This window comes from Rattus rattus, chromosome 14 (assembly GCF_011064425.1).
Source record: "Rattus rattus isolate New Zealand chromosome 14, Rrattus_CSIRO_v1, whole genome shotgun sequence".
In the NCBI taxonomy this organism is placed as follows: Eukaryota; Metazoa; Chordata; class Mammalia; order Rodentia; family Muridae; genus Rattus; species Rattus rattus.
This window is the reverse complement of record NC_046167.1, coordinates 57,623,177-57,634,894: the sequence shown is the minus strand read 5'-3', so window position 1 is coordinate 57,634,894 and position 11,718 is coordinate 57,623,177.

Here is an 11,718-nt window from a genome sequence, read left to right as displayed (position 1 = left end):
AAGTCTTCCTGATGTGTTCACCTTTACTGTCTGACCACTTCATTCTATGTGGAGGGGCCCCTGCTTAGACGATGTGGGCTAAGGTAGTGTATGTATATTTAGAGTTGTCCTTCCTATGACAGTAATTTACCATCTATATATCTGTATTCATGTCCCTGTTTTTCTTTTTTCATTTTCCTTTTGTTCTTTTTGTTTGTTTTTGTTTTTTAAAAGACGGGTTTTTACTGTACAGCTCAGGTTAGTCTCAGGCTCAAACCCACGACTCTTCCTTCACCTCCTGAATTCTGGAATTACAGGCGTACATGCCACATCTAGCCATGTTAACAATATTTCTGTATCTATATTTTATTTCGTGACTTTTCCTGGGGAGGCATGAACAGATGTTTACTCACTCCAGATAGGGCACTAATGACAGATCAGAGAATGCTTGATCAATTAAAGAGTTTATTGGAATTATTTACAGGAGTATTGATGTGTCAAAGGGAGCTGCATCACCCCCAATATGGTGACAGCTCATTAAAGTGCACCCCTGGAGAGTTTCCTGAACAACCTTTAGGTAGCCTGGGGCCTGTGAGCAATCACTTGCTTTTATAACGTTAGGGAGCATCCTTGTGATGCCTGTAAGTCTCAGGAACTTCCTAAGCCTTGTAAACTTCCTTTTCTTAGTCTTATGAGCCTCCCTCCTACTTCCAAAGGGGAACTTTCAGTTGAGAGGACAAAGCTGTACGATGTACCTCTACTTGTTTCTGTTGAAATAGGAAAGAATTAATAAAAATTGGGGAAAAGTTGTATAACTTGAAGGTTATATATTGTGAAAAGATTCTCACAGATAACTAGCATATCACTCACCTCCTATTAGAATTGCGTGTGGTAAGAATATTTAAGATTCGCCCTTTTAAAATTTAAAATATATATAATTGTTAATTGTAGTGCATGCTATATATATACATTAGAGTTCTAAACATATTCATCTCCTAAGTTTGTGTCCTTTAACCAACATTTTCTCATTCTCTCCCTACCACTCTTTTGTGATACACACACACACACACACACACACACACACACACACACACACACAATTTACTTTAATGGCTTACAACCCATGGTCTGAGTCCAGGCAGTCCAGCAATGGCGGATGCTGAAGAAACTGAGAACCCTGCAGCTGCTTAGTCGCAAAGCTGGATGCTGCAGCAGTTTCAAGTCTGGTGCTGAGAGCCTGGGAGTTCTTGTAGCACACGGGTACTAGGGGGCAGAAGAAGCTGGAATCTGCTGTTATTTGGGGATGGTGATAGTAACTGCAGGAACCAGACAGAAGCAAGAGCGGGCTTGAGGCCACTGATCTCAGACCTCTACATGTAGACCTCCCGCTAGAAGGCCATCCATGCTTAAGAAGTATCTTCTCTCTTCCATTAATCCTTCCTGGAAATACTTGCCAGGCTTACCAGGAGGCTTGTCTCTAGTTGATTCTAGATCATATCAAGTTGACCATCAAGGTTAACCCACACAGCAAGTGATTTTCATATTCCTTCTAGAAAAAGCTGTGAAAAGTATTTGCCTAAGGGAGCAACATTTGTCCTCTAAATTGTCTTCTAGAAATTTTGTAGTTTGGGGCTGCCCAAGTCCAACGATCATTCAGAGAAGTAGGATTCAGAATTCATTTTTCGCTATGTGACTATTCCACTGTTAAAAATACCATTGGCTGAAAATGTTCTCCCTTTACCCCTTTGAGACCTTGTAGAAAGTTGGCCTTAGCTGGGGCCCTGGGAAGATGGCTCAGTGGTTAAGAGTACTGGCTGCATTCGTTTAGATTGATTGACGCACAGCAGCATAGGTCGCAGGGTATCACAGTCTCATCTACCCTCCAAGGGCAGGCACACATGTGGAAACGGACCTCCATGCAACCAAAACACCCATACGTGTCATGATTATTTTTTAAACTGGGCGCAGAGGTATGGACCTGTTCCTGGGCCTTCTGTTCCATTACATGCCATATTGACACTGCTTTGTTGTGATCGTAGTTTCACAGGGAATCTTGAAGTGAAACCAAGTAGTAGTAAACATAATTTTCCCCTTTTCAAGTTATTCTGGGGTCTGTACGGTGGTCCAGCCACCAGGTTGGACAACTTTGGTTTGATCCCCAGAACTTACACAGTAGAAAGGAAGAACCAACAGTCACAAGTTGTCCCCGGACCTCCAGTCTTGTGCCATGGCGTGTCCATGCACGCATGCATGCACACACACACACACACACACACACACACACACACACACACATGCACACACACACATGCACACACACACGCACACAGACACTAAAATAAATAAATGTAACAAAATTCAAGGGAAAACATTATTTTGCCTCTTCTATCGACTTTGGGGTTGCATATGTGTTAAGGGTTCTGCTTAGCATACAAGAAGCCCTGGGTTTAATTCCTAGCACTGAAAAAGATGAGCGCTGGCTTCACTGACGTCTCAAAGCAAAATGAAACATAGAAAGTCTACAGGGATGTCTTCAGGCTGCGGTCCTCTCTGAAGGTTAAATCAGGGAGGGCTGGGAAAAAAACAATAACAACAGGGAGGGCAGTTTCCCAGAGTTGTCTCAAAGCCCTGAATGTCTGTCTTATATAAATTTTCTCACTCGCTTATTCAAAACCAAAACCAGACAAATATAAGTCAAAGAATGAAAATTAGCATGTAGGACTATTTCAAAAGACAGACAAAAGGAACATTCCTCACTGCAGAGGGAGGAGAAAGAACCATGGGGCCGGTAGCAAGGGGTGGAAAAGCTATTGCCCCAGGATAGAAAAAAATCCATAAAGGCTCAGCTGTGTGCACGAAGGTAAATGATGAAAAAGCACGTCGATCTTTTTGAGCCCAGCATCCTGCTTACTTAGGGTGCTTGCCCCTCGTGCACACAGCAATCTGTAATCCCCGCATGCAGGAGGCAGAGGCAGGAGGATCCCAAGTTCAAGGTCTCCTCAGCTACAGAGTGAATTTGAGGCTGGCCTGGCAGATAGAAGATTTTGTCTCCAAAAGTAAACTAAGACAAAAACGGCGCCCCTCAAACTCCTGCCCAACGTGCGGAACCAAGAAAGGAGGAGAGGGGGGTGACGGGGGAAAAGGGGGTGTTAGAGCTGCTTCTTGCTGGGTCTTAACTATTGCAGACGGCTGTGGATCTGGGGATGGAGGCTTGAACTCTGGACTTCAGACTTCCCCTTTGATTCCTGTAGGTGCTAAGTCAGTACTGGACATGAGTTTGGTCCCTGTCAAAGTCTTCTAACCCCTCACCGGGGGAGTAGACCTGCAGCATTGCCCACACCAGGCAAAGGCACCACAAGAGCTACACCTGGGCCCCTCTGCTCTTCCCCCAGGCCACACAGGCTGCTCTGCTCCCCAGAGTCTTGGCTCTCCAACACAGGCTTGCTTCCTTCCTTCCTTCCTTCCTTCCTTCCTTCCTTCCTTCCTTCCTCCCTCCCTCCCTCCCTCCCTCCCTCCCTCCCTCTTTCTTTCTTTCTTTCTTTCTTTTCTTTCTTTCTTTCTTTCTTTCTTTCTTTCTTTCTTTCTTTCTTTCTTTCTTTCTTTCTTTCTTCATCCACTCATTCTTCGCTTCAAATGTCCCGTAACTAACTCATGCTTTTCCTTCAGAACATGAAGAAGACCCTGGAAAGGCAGGCCATCTGGACTCCCAAGAGCTCTTTCTTGCTTTGTGGACTTGCCATAGACTGTGCATCCTAGAACATTAGAATTACTTTTCCATTTTTTCCTGACTCTCCTTGTGGGAGGCAATTGTTCCTTATTCGTCGCTAATCAAATGAGCATCTACAAGGTCCATGACACCTCGGGAGTCCTTATTGTGTCACAGAATGACTAAAGCAATTACGCATGAATGAGTCCTTTAACCTCAGGTGTATTTGAAGTGTTCTCATGCCTCTAATAATCAGCACTGTTACCCTATCATATGGTGCTAGCCTGTAGAAATACAACCACGGCTCTTCCTCCCCCTCAGCCTCAGTGACTCAGCCGCTTTAAGGACTGGGTGTTGGGGTAAGGTGTTATCCTATAGGTGGGGTGTCATTTTTGACTTCTATATTCCTTCCATATCTTGTTTTGTGATCTCAGGGCTGGTTATTATCTGTTCCTACAGGCACCAGAGAAGCTAGTTATGGCGCTTCTGCAGGTCTCCTGGTCTTCGGGTTGCAAGGCAGGCACGTCCTGTGATCTCCCTTCTTCTACACCCTTGTTAATGGTTGATTTCCTTGTTAGAGAATACAGACATCTGGACGTTGGACTTTCATTTTCCAGGACTCCATCTGCTTTTGTGCTATTCTTGCGTGCTTTATTTTTTTTTCTTGCTCTCCTGACCAAAGGGCTATGGTTTCTTTCTTGGGAAAGATTCTTCCTGCTTTATGTAAGCATTCTCTATAAGACTAGAACGCCTTAGGGTCTCAGAACTGCTCTGAATGTGACACTTTGGAAAATATAGCCTGATAATAGCCTAAAATTGTCCCTATTAGAGCCATTGCTGTGCTTTGGGGAACTTGACTCTAGAGCTGCCTGAATCGGTACCTACTTGTTAGAAGCAACTTTTAAAAACTGTGGTAAAATTGATCCTGTTCCCCATTTTTAATGTGCAACCCAGAGGCATTAAGCACACTCAAACTGTTGTATGAGTACCACACTCTATTCTCAGAACTCTTTCATTTTGAAAATCGAAAATCTACCCCTTAATTCTAATTTGCTATGAGACCCAGAACTGAGGATAATCTCAGGGCAAACATTCTGCAGTTGAGCTAAATCCCCAAACCCTAATTCTGTTTCTCAATTCTACCCCACTCTCCCGACCTCTGTATCCATAACTCTTCTTTCTGTCAATAGCTCTGTGAACCCACTGACTGCTACATCTTCATATAAGTAAGGGCTACACAGTGTTTGGATTCTCTATCAGGAAGCCTCAATATGTGACAGAATGTTTCCACCCTCATAATTTTGACAGGATTCACCCATGGGAAACATCAGTTCAGAAGACCATTTTTTCCCTCAGAAGTGTTTTCTGTTTCAGTGACTGTATCGAATGCACTGCCATTTAGCTAGGTACAAACTGTTCATAACTTTAGTAACCTTCGGGTTGTTTTTGGAAATTGAGAAAATATTAGGGAGCTTGCTTTTATTATAGCTGTCCAGCAAACTCAGGAATCTTCAACCCAATTCTACTCTGGTCCAAAGAGCCCACTGTTTTGAAGAGACCCCCTACGAGCCATGTAAGAACTGGGCACAGACCATGAAGTGGACAGGCTTTTCTGTGACCCCAGCACTTAGAGAGTGGAGGCAGGAGGCCAGCCTGAGACACAAAATGAGACCTGCTTCCCACCCCACCCACCTCAACTACTGAAGAGTGAACATTAGCAGAGGAAACCATGGAATCCAGCAAACACACACACACACACACACACACACACACACACACACACACCTGTAGACTATGAACAATAACAAGAGGAGATAAAAATCTTCAGTGCCTTCAATGACACATGTTTTCATATTACCTGATTGTATATGTTGATATTTGCAAATTATTGTGCAGATATAATGGCGTCTCAGCCTTGTTTGCCTCTGGCCACTCCTGAGTCATGGCTTCCTATAAATGAGGCAGCAGAGGAACTAAGGTTGGTAAGTCTTTGCCTTCCTCCTCCTCCTCTTCCTCTTCCTCTTCCTCTCTTCATCCGTTTCTTCTTCTCTTCATCTATTGGGTTTTTGTTATGTCTGGTTCAAATATAACATATCATAGATAATATTGATGCCATTGAGAAGTGGGGCCTTTCTCAGTCTTGGTGTGTGTATGTGACCCCAGGGCTCAGGGGGCAGACGATCAGCAGTCACCAAAAGTCAACCTGAGGCAGTGGCTCCTGAGCTTGTTGTCCACATAAGTGATGATTAAAGGTATGGGGGCGTGAACACACGTGCACACACACACACACACACATACACACACACACACATGCATACATACACACATATGAACAAGCAAAGCAAATACAAGCTTTACTAAAGACAATCAAGGAAAAGAAGTGAGAGAAACTCCTGAGAGTCGAGGCCCTAAGAAAAAAACCCCCACCTCTGATCTTGTTTGTCTGGGAGCTTTTTAGTGGACTTACAGCAGAAACTGGACAACGACCAAGGTAATTTCTATTGACCTTGGTTAGTCCTCTGAACATGTCATGGGTCGAGCCAATTGGAGGGTTCCACATTCTATGGATTCTCTTCTGACCCAACCAAGCAGAAGGTCCACACAGGATATTCATCAACTGCTCACCCAGCAAGGGTGGCGTGACATTCTCCCTGTCCATCTGTGACTTCTGCTTTGACACCTATTCAATTTGGTTCACTGGCTGGTTGCTACTCTCCAACCTTGCAGGAGTTGCTGGTCCCACATGCCCTCTTGAAACCCAGGAAATAGCAAAAACAGACCTTCTGTTGTTTCTCTTCCATAGAGTCAGAATGGGTCAGGACCAGAGGGTGGAACATTGGTCATCAAACAAACAAACAAACAAACAAACAAACAAACAAACAACAAAAACCAACTGAGAAAAGCCTCAGTGTTCAGAGGTTTTATTATAGGGACTCCGCTCTGTGAGCCTGATTGACTTCCCTGTGTGATCTCATCTCCAGTCCCTTCTCCTCTGGGAATATCTAAACCCTGCATTGTATACCATACTTTTGATCTTTCTGGTGTAGCCAGCTTCCTAGCTGAAGTCATACTGTTCCCATCTCACCAGCCAAAGCCAACAGTAACCAAAGGCTTTAAACAGAAGCTCTGGGAGGCTGAGAACAGAGTCCCTCTCAGGGGCTATTTAAGTTCTTCCCTAGAGAAAGAGATAGGTATCTGTTCTCCCGTCAGGATCTGGACTGATATTGTCACATGCTCTGGTCAAACTAGTTTTATTACTTTGTCTTTCTCCTGGTTACATTAGAAATACCACTGCCTAATATTTTATTAACATTTTAATTTTAAAATTTTTATATAAAGTATATTTTGATCATATTCTTCCCCTCCCCCAACCCCTGTCATATACATTATATATATAAAATCTTCCATCTAACATCATACCCCCAAAACAAAACAAAAGTGCACAAAGAAACATTGTATTGGCCAATTATCCTGGGGCATGGGCCTTCCCTAGAGTGTGGTTGATATTTCAGTGACACTTCATTAGAGAAAACTGGGTTGTTTTTTTTTTATTTTTTTTGCCAATGGGTTATCAATTTCAAATAGTGTCCTGGTTAGGAATGGGACTTGGTGAAGGTCACTCTTCCTTTTCAGTGTTGGGATTTGTCTGGCTTGGACCTGTGCAGGCCTTGCATGTGCCGTCCCAGTCTCTATGAGATCATACATGCCTCTATCCTCTTATGACTGCATGATGCCACTTCCTTAGACTCATAACCATGTCTGGCTTTCACAGCCTTTCCTCCTCTTCAGGAAGGCTCCTTGAGCCTTGAGGGGCGAGGTTTGGTGAAGATGTTAAAGGCATCCAACCCAGGACTGAATACTTCAAAGTCTCTCATTCCCGGAGCATCGTTCAGTTATGGGCCTCTCTGTTACCTTCCATCTACTGCAAGCTTCTCCGGTTCAGAGGTCTGAGTCCCAGCCTAGTGTGGTGGCTGTGGGTGCCAACGTGGGCTGCCTGGGCGTCTCAAAGGAATGAGGATGGGCTAGAAAGAATGGCTGAAAGGGGCAGCTGGGAAGGGCTAAGAGCATGGGTCCACCAAGTCCAAGAGAATGGAAGTGGACTCTGTTTTATTCATTTTCAACAGTGATAAAATAACACAGGGGAGTAATTCATATTTTGACGTTTTTAAGTGGGAAAATGTATTCACTTTCAGTTCATCTCAACACAGAGCCTCAGTGTTCAGAGGTTTTATTATAGGGGCTGTGCTCTGTGAGTCTGATTGACTTCCCCATGTGCTCTCATCTCCACTCCCTTCTCCTCTGGGAACACCTAAACTCTCATTGTACACCATAAGGTTGGTCTTTCTGGTATAGCCAGCTTCCTACCCTGAGTCTCACGTTCCCATCTCACCAGCCAAAGCCAGCTGTACTAACAATATAGATGCACTAACATCACCATTAATTCTAGGACGCTTTCCTCACCCCCAGAAAAACTTCAGATGCATTGATTCACTTCTTGTTTTGTTTTCAAGATAGGGCCACATATAGCCCGACTGGGGATGGCCTTAAACTCCTGACCTTCCTGCCCCCACCTCCTGAATGCTGAGACCTCAGGTATGTACCATGGTTCCTGGTTTACCATGGTACAAAGGACCAAACCCAGGGCTTTCTTGACAGCTAGGCAAACACTCCCCTAATGGAGCCGCATCCCCACTCCCCACTGGTTCACTTTCGGAGTACCTGCTTATTAACATTCTGCCTCTATAAATTCAGAACTTTTTATATTAGTCAAATGATGGCTTTGAGCCAAGTTTCTTTTCCCTGATAGAATGTTTTCAAGGTTCATTCATCTTGTGTGTATATTCATACGCGTGCACACACGCACACATGTGCTCACACACACACATTTACACACCAGCTTATTAACTGCTGAGCATCTGTGTTCACTGTGCAGTTACTACAGATAATGCTTCCCCACGCCCTTAGGTTTCTGTGTGGGTGCAAGCCTCCCCTTCTCTGATCTTTGTTTTACCGCCTGTGTTTTAAGATGGATGACTGCTTCTGTTTGTTTTTTCTTATCCGATTGAGTTCGTCAGGAGCCCCTCCCATGTTATAGAAAGGTAAGGACAGACATCCTTTTGGGGTCTTGACCTCAGAGCAGCTTTTGCTCTCTGTTACATGATAGTTCTCGTAATGGGGTTTCCTTGTCGCTGGTTTTAGCAGATTCCCGGCATCCTCATCTATTCCTGACTATTGAGCATCATTATCAGGAAAGGGGTTGTAGTTTGCTAAGTGCCCTTTGCTGGATCTGAGGAGAGGAGTGTGCGAACATTGTTCTTCCTATGATATCTTTTCAGATGACTTTCACTACTGACATGAACCATACTTCCTCATGGAGTATAACGCAGTTTATAGCTTGCTGGATTTGGGGGTGCAAGACTTTTTGGAGGGTTTTGCACTCATGTCTTAGGACATACACAGTTCCCTTTGGTAGCTGGGTCCATCAGTTTGATGCTAGTGTAGATCCCAGAAGTGTCCCACGTCTATGTTTTCCAAAACGTTGTGAGGTTGGTGTTGATCCACTGGGGAAGGAGCCGTGTTCTTCCTCCTTTGTGTGTAGTAACGATTATCACCATGACCGTCATCGGAACCTTGATCTCTCCTCTGTTATAAACGCATTCAGACTTCGTCCCGTTCAAGTTGGTTTTAGTAGTTTCTGTCTTTCTTGTCATGTCTTAATTTTTCTCTAGACACATAATAATCCGTGGAATTTCCTCTTTATATCTCTAAGATACGAAATGATATGCTCTTTTGTTTCAGAATTAATAATATGAATCCGTGCTATCTTTTTATTTGGATCAGTTAACCTAAAAACCTTCTTGGTTCTGTTTTTTTTTCTAATGTTTTTTTTCTTTAATTATTTTCTACTTTTATTATTATGATTTTTCCTCCTGCTGGTCAGGGGTTAGCATGGTTTTTGTTTGTTTGTTTTGGCTTATGTTTATCAGATTTGGAATTTTTGAGGTTTTGTGTTTTTTTTAAATATTTTATTTATTTATTATATATGAGTACACTGTAGCTGTCTTCAGACACACCAGAAGAGGGCATCAGATCCCACTACAGATGGTTGTGAACCACCATGTGGTTGCTGGGATTTGAACTCAGGACCTCTGGAAGAGCAGTCGGTGCTCTTAACTGCTGAGTCATCTCTCCAGCCCCAGTTTTGTGTTGTTTTGTTTGTTGTGTGGTTGGTTGGTCGTCTGCTTGAAGACAGGGTATAGAGTAGCCCAAGCTGGCCTCAAACTCAATACATAGTCAAGCCTTGAGTTCCTAATCTTCTTGCTTCTACCACCAATTACGGGGATTGCAGACCTGCATATCATGCCTGCTTTTCTGAGGTGCTGGGGCCTGAACCCAGGTCCTCTTGTGTCCTAGGCTGGTTTGCTACAAACAGAACTGTGTTCACAGCCGGAGGTACTGGTTTACTCCTATTTTAAATGCAGGCCTTTGCAACTCTAAGTTTCTCTTTCAACATTGTTTTCCCTCTAAGACAGCACTGTAAGCTGCCCCTCGTAAGATGTCCAGTTTTAACTTATCTTAAGGAATTACCCTCATTTCCCTTATAATTTTTAAAAGCATAGATTATTTTAGGATAATGCTCCTTAATGTTTGTAGAGTTTGGACTTCCCAGTCCCTTCTGCTGCTGATCACTAATTTCTTTCACAACACACTGATAATTCAATACCTTTCATTTATTGAGACTCATTTTGTCGTATAGTACTATTTACCTGGATAAGTTAATCTGCACTTGATAAGAATGTATATTCTGCTGTTATTGGGTGAGTGTTATATTAACATCTGTTAGGTCTGGCTTATAGAGTCATTCACATTGCCTGTCTGATAACTGAACTTCTGACTATTTGCTTTATCCATTGTCTAAGGTGGACTAGGATCTAGGGTGTGGCTCAGTAGAGAAATGGAGTGTCTTTGTCTTCCTCCAGCTCTGTAGGCCTCTGCTTCAGACTCAGTATCTCTTGTTAGGGTCATGCATGTTCACAATTATTCTGGTCTTGACACCCTGATCCTTTAATTCTATTAAATTTCTTTGTCTCCCGTAACTAGGTTTTAATTAAGGTGTATTCTATCTGAAACAGTTTTCTTTCACTTGTTGTTTGCTTTAGATATTTTCCATCCTTTCAGTTGCAACCTATTTATACTTTTGAATCTAACCATTTTCTTTTTTTGTTTCCATATGTTTTGCCAACTGTCTGCATTTCACTAACATATTTCTTATACTGGTATCGAATGTAACTTCTAGCATGGTAGCAGTTAGATATGCTGACTTCCGTCTGTGTGCTGTATGGTCTTATATAGGGGTGCTTTGTGTCTTTGTTCCTCTATTTCTTCCTTACATTCTCCTTTGTGCCAATTTCTCATTATCATTTCTAGCTACATATTTTAGTTATTTCCTTAGTCATTTCCCTGAAGATTGCCATTGTCTTAATCCAGTCCAAGACTGAAGAGATGACTCAGAGGTTAAGAGCACTGCCTGCAGGTTGGGGGATTTGGTTGTAGGTAGAGCGCTTGCCCTAGTGTTTGCAAGGCCCTGCCCAGCTCCAAAAAAAAAAAAAAAAAAAAAAAAAAAAAGAATAGAAAAAAAAAAGTTTCACTTAGTTTTTAAAAAAAAAAAAAAAAGGGGTTGGGCTCAGTGGTAGAGCGCTTGCCTGGGAAGCTCCTGGGTTCAATCCCAGCCCGAGGGAAAAAAAAAAAAAAAAAGAAAAAAAAACTGAAAAGAGCACTGCCTGCTCTTTCAGGGGTCCTCAGTTTAATTCCCAGCAACCATATGGTGGCTCACAACCATCTGTAATGGGATCTGATCTCTCTTCTGGTGTTCATGAACACAGATATATATATATATATATTCTTTAAACAAAAAAAAACCCAAATCCATTCCAATTGAATTACAATAGTATATAAGAACTCAACTCCTGTTCTACTCTGTTCTCTGTTTCTATTCTCTGCTATTATTTCATATACATTACATCGTTACCTAT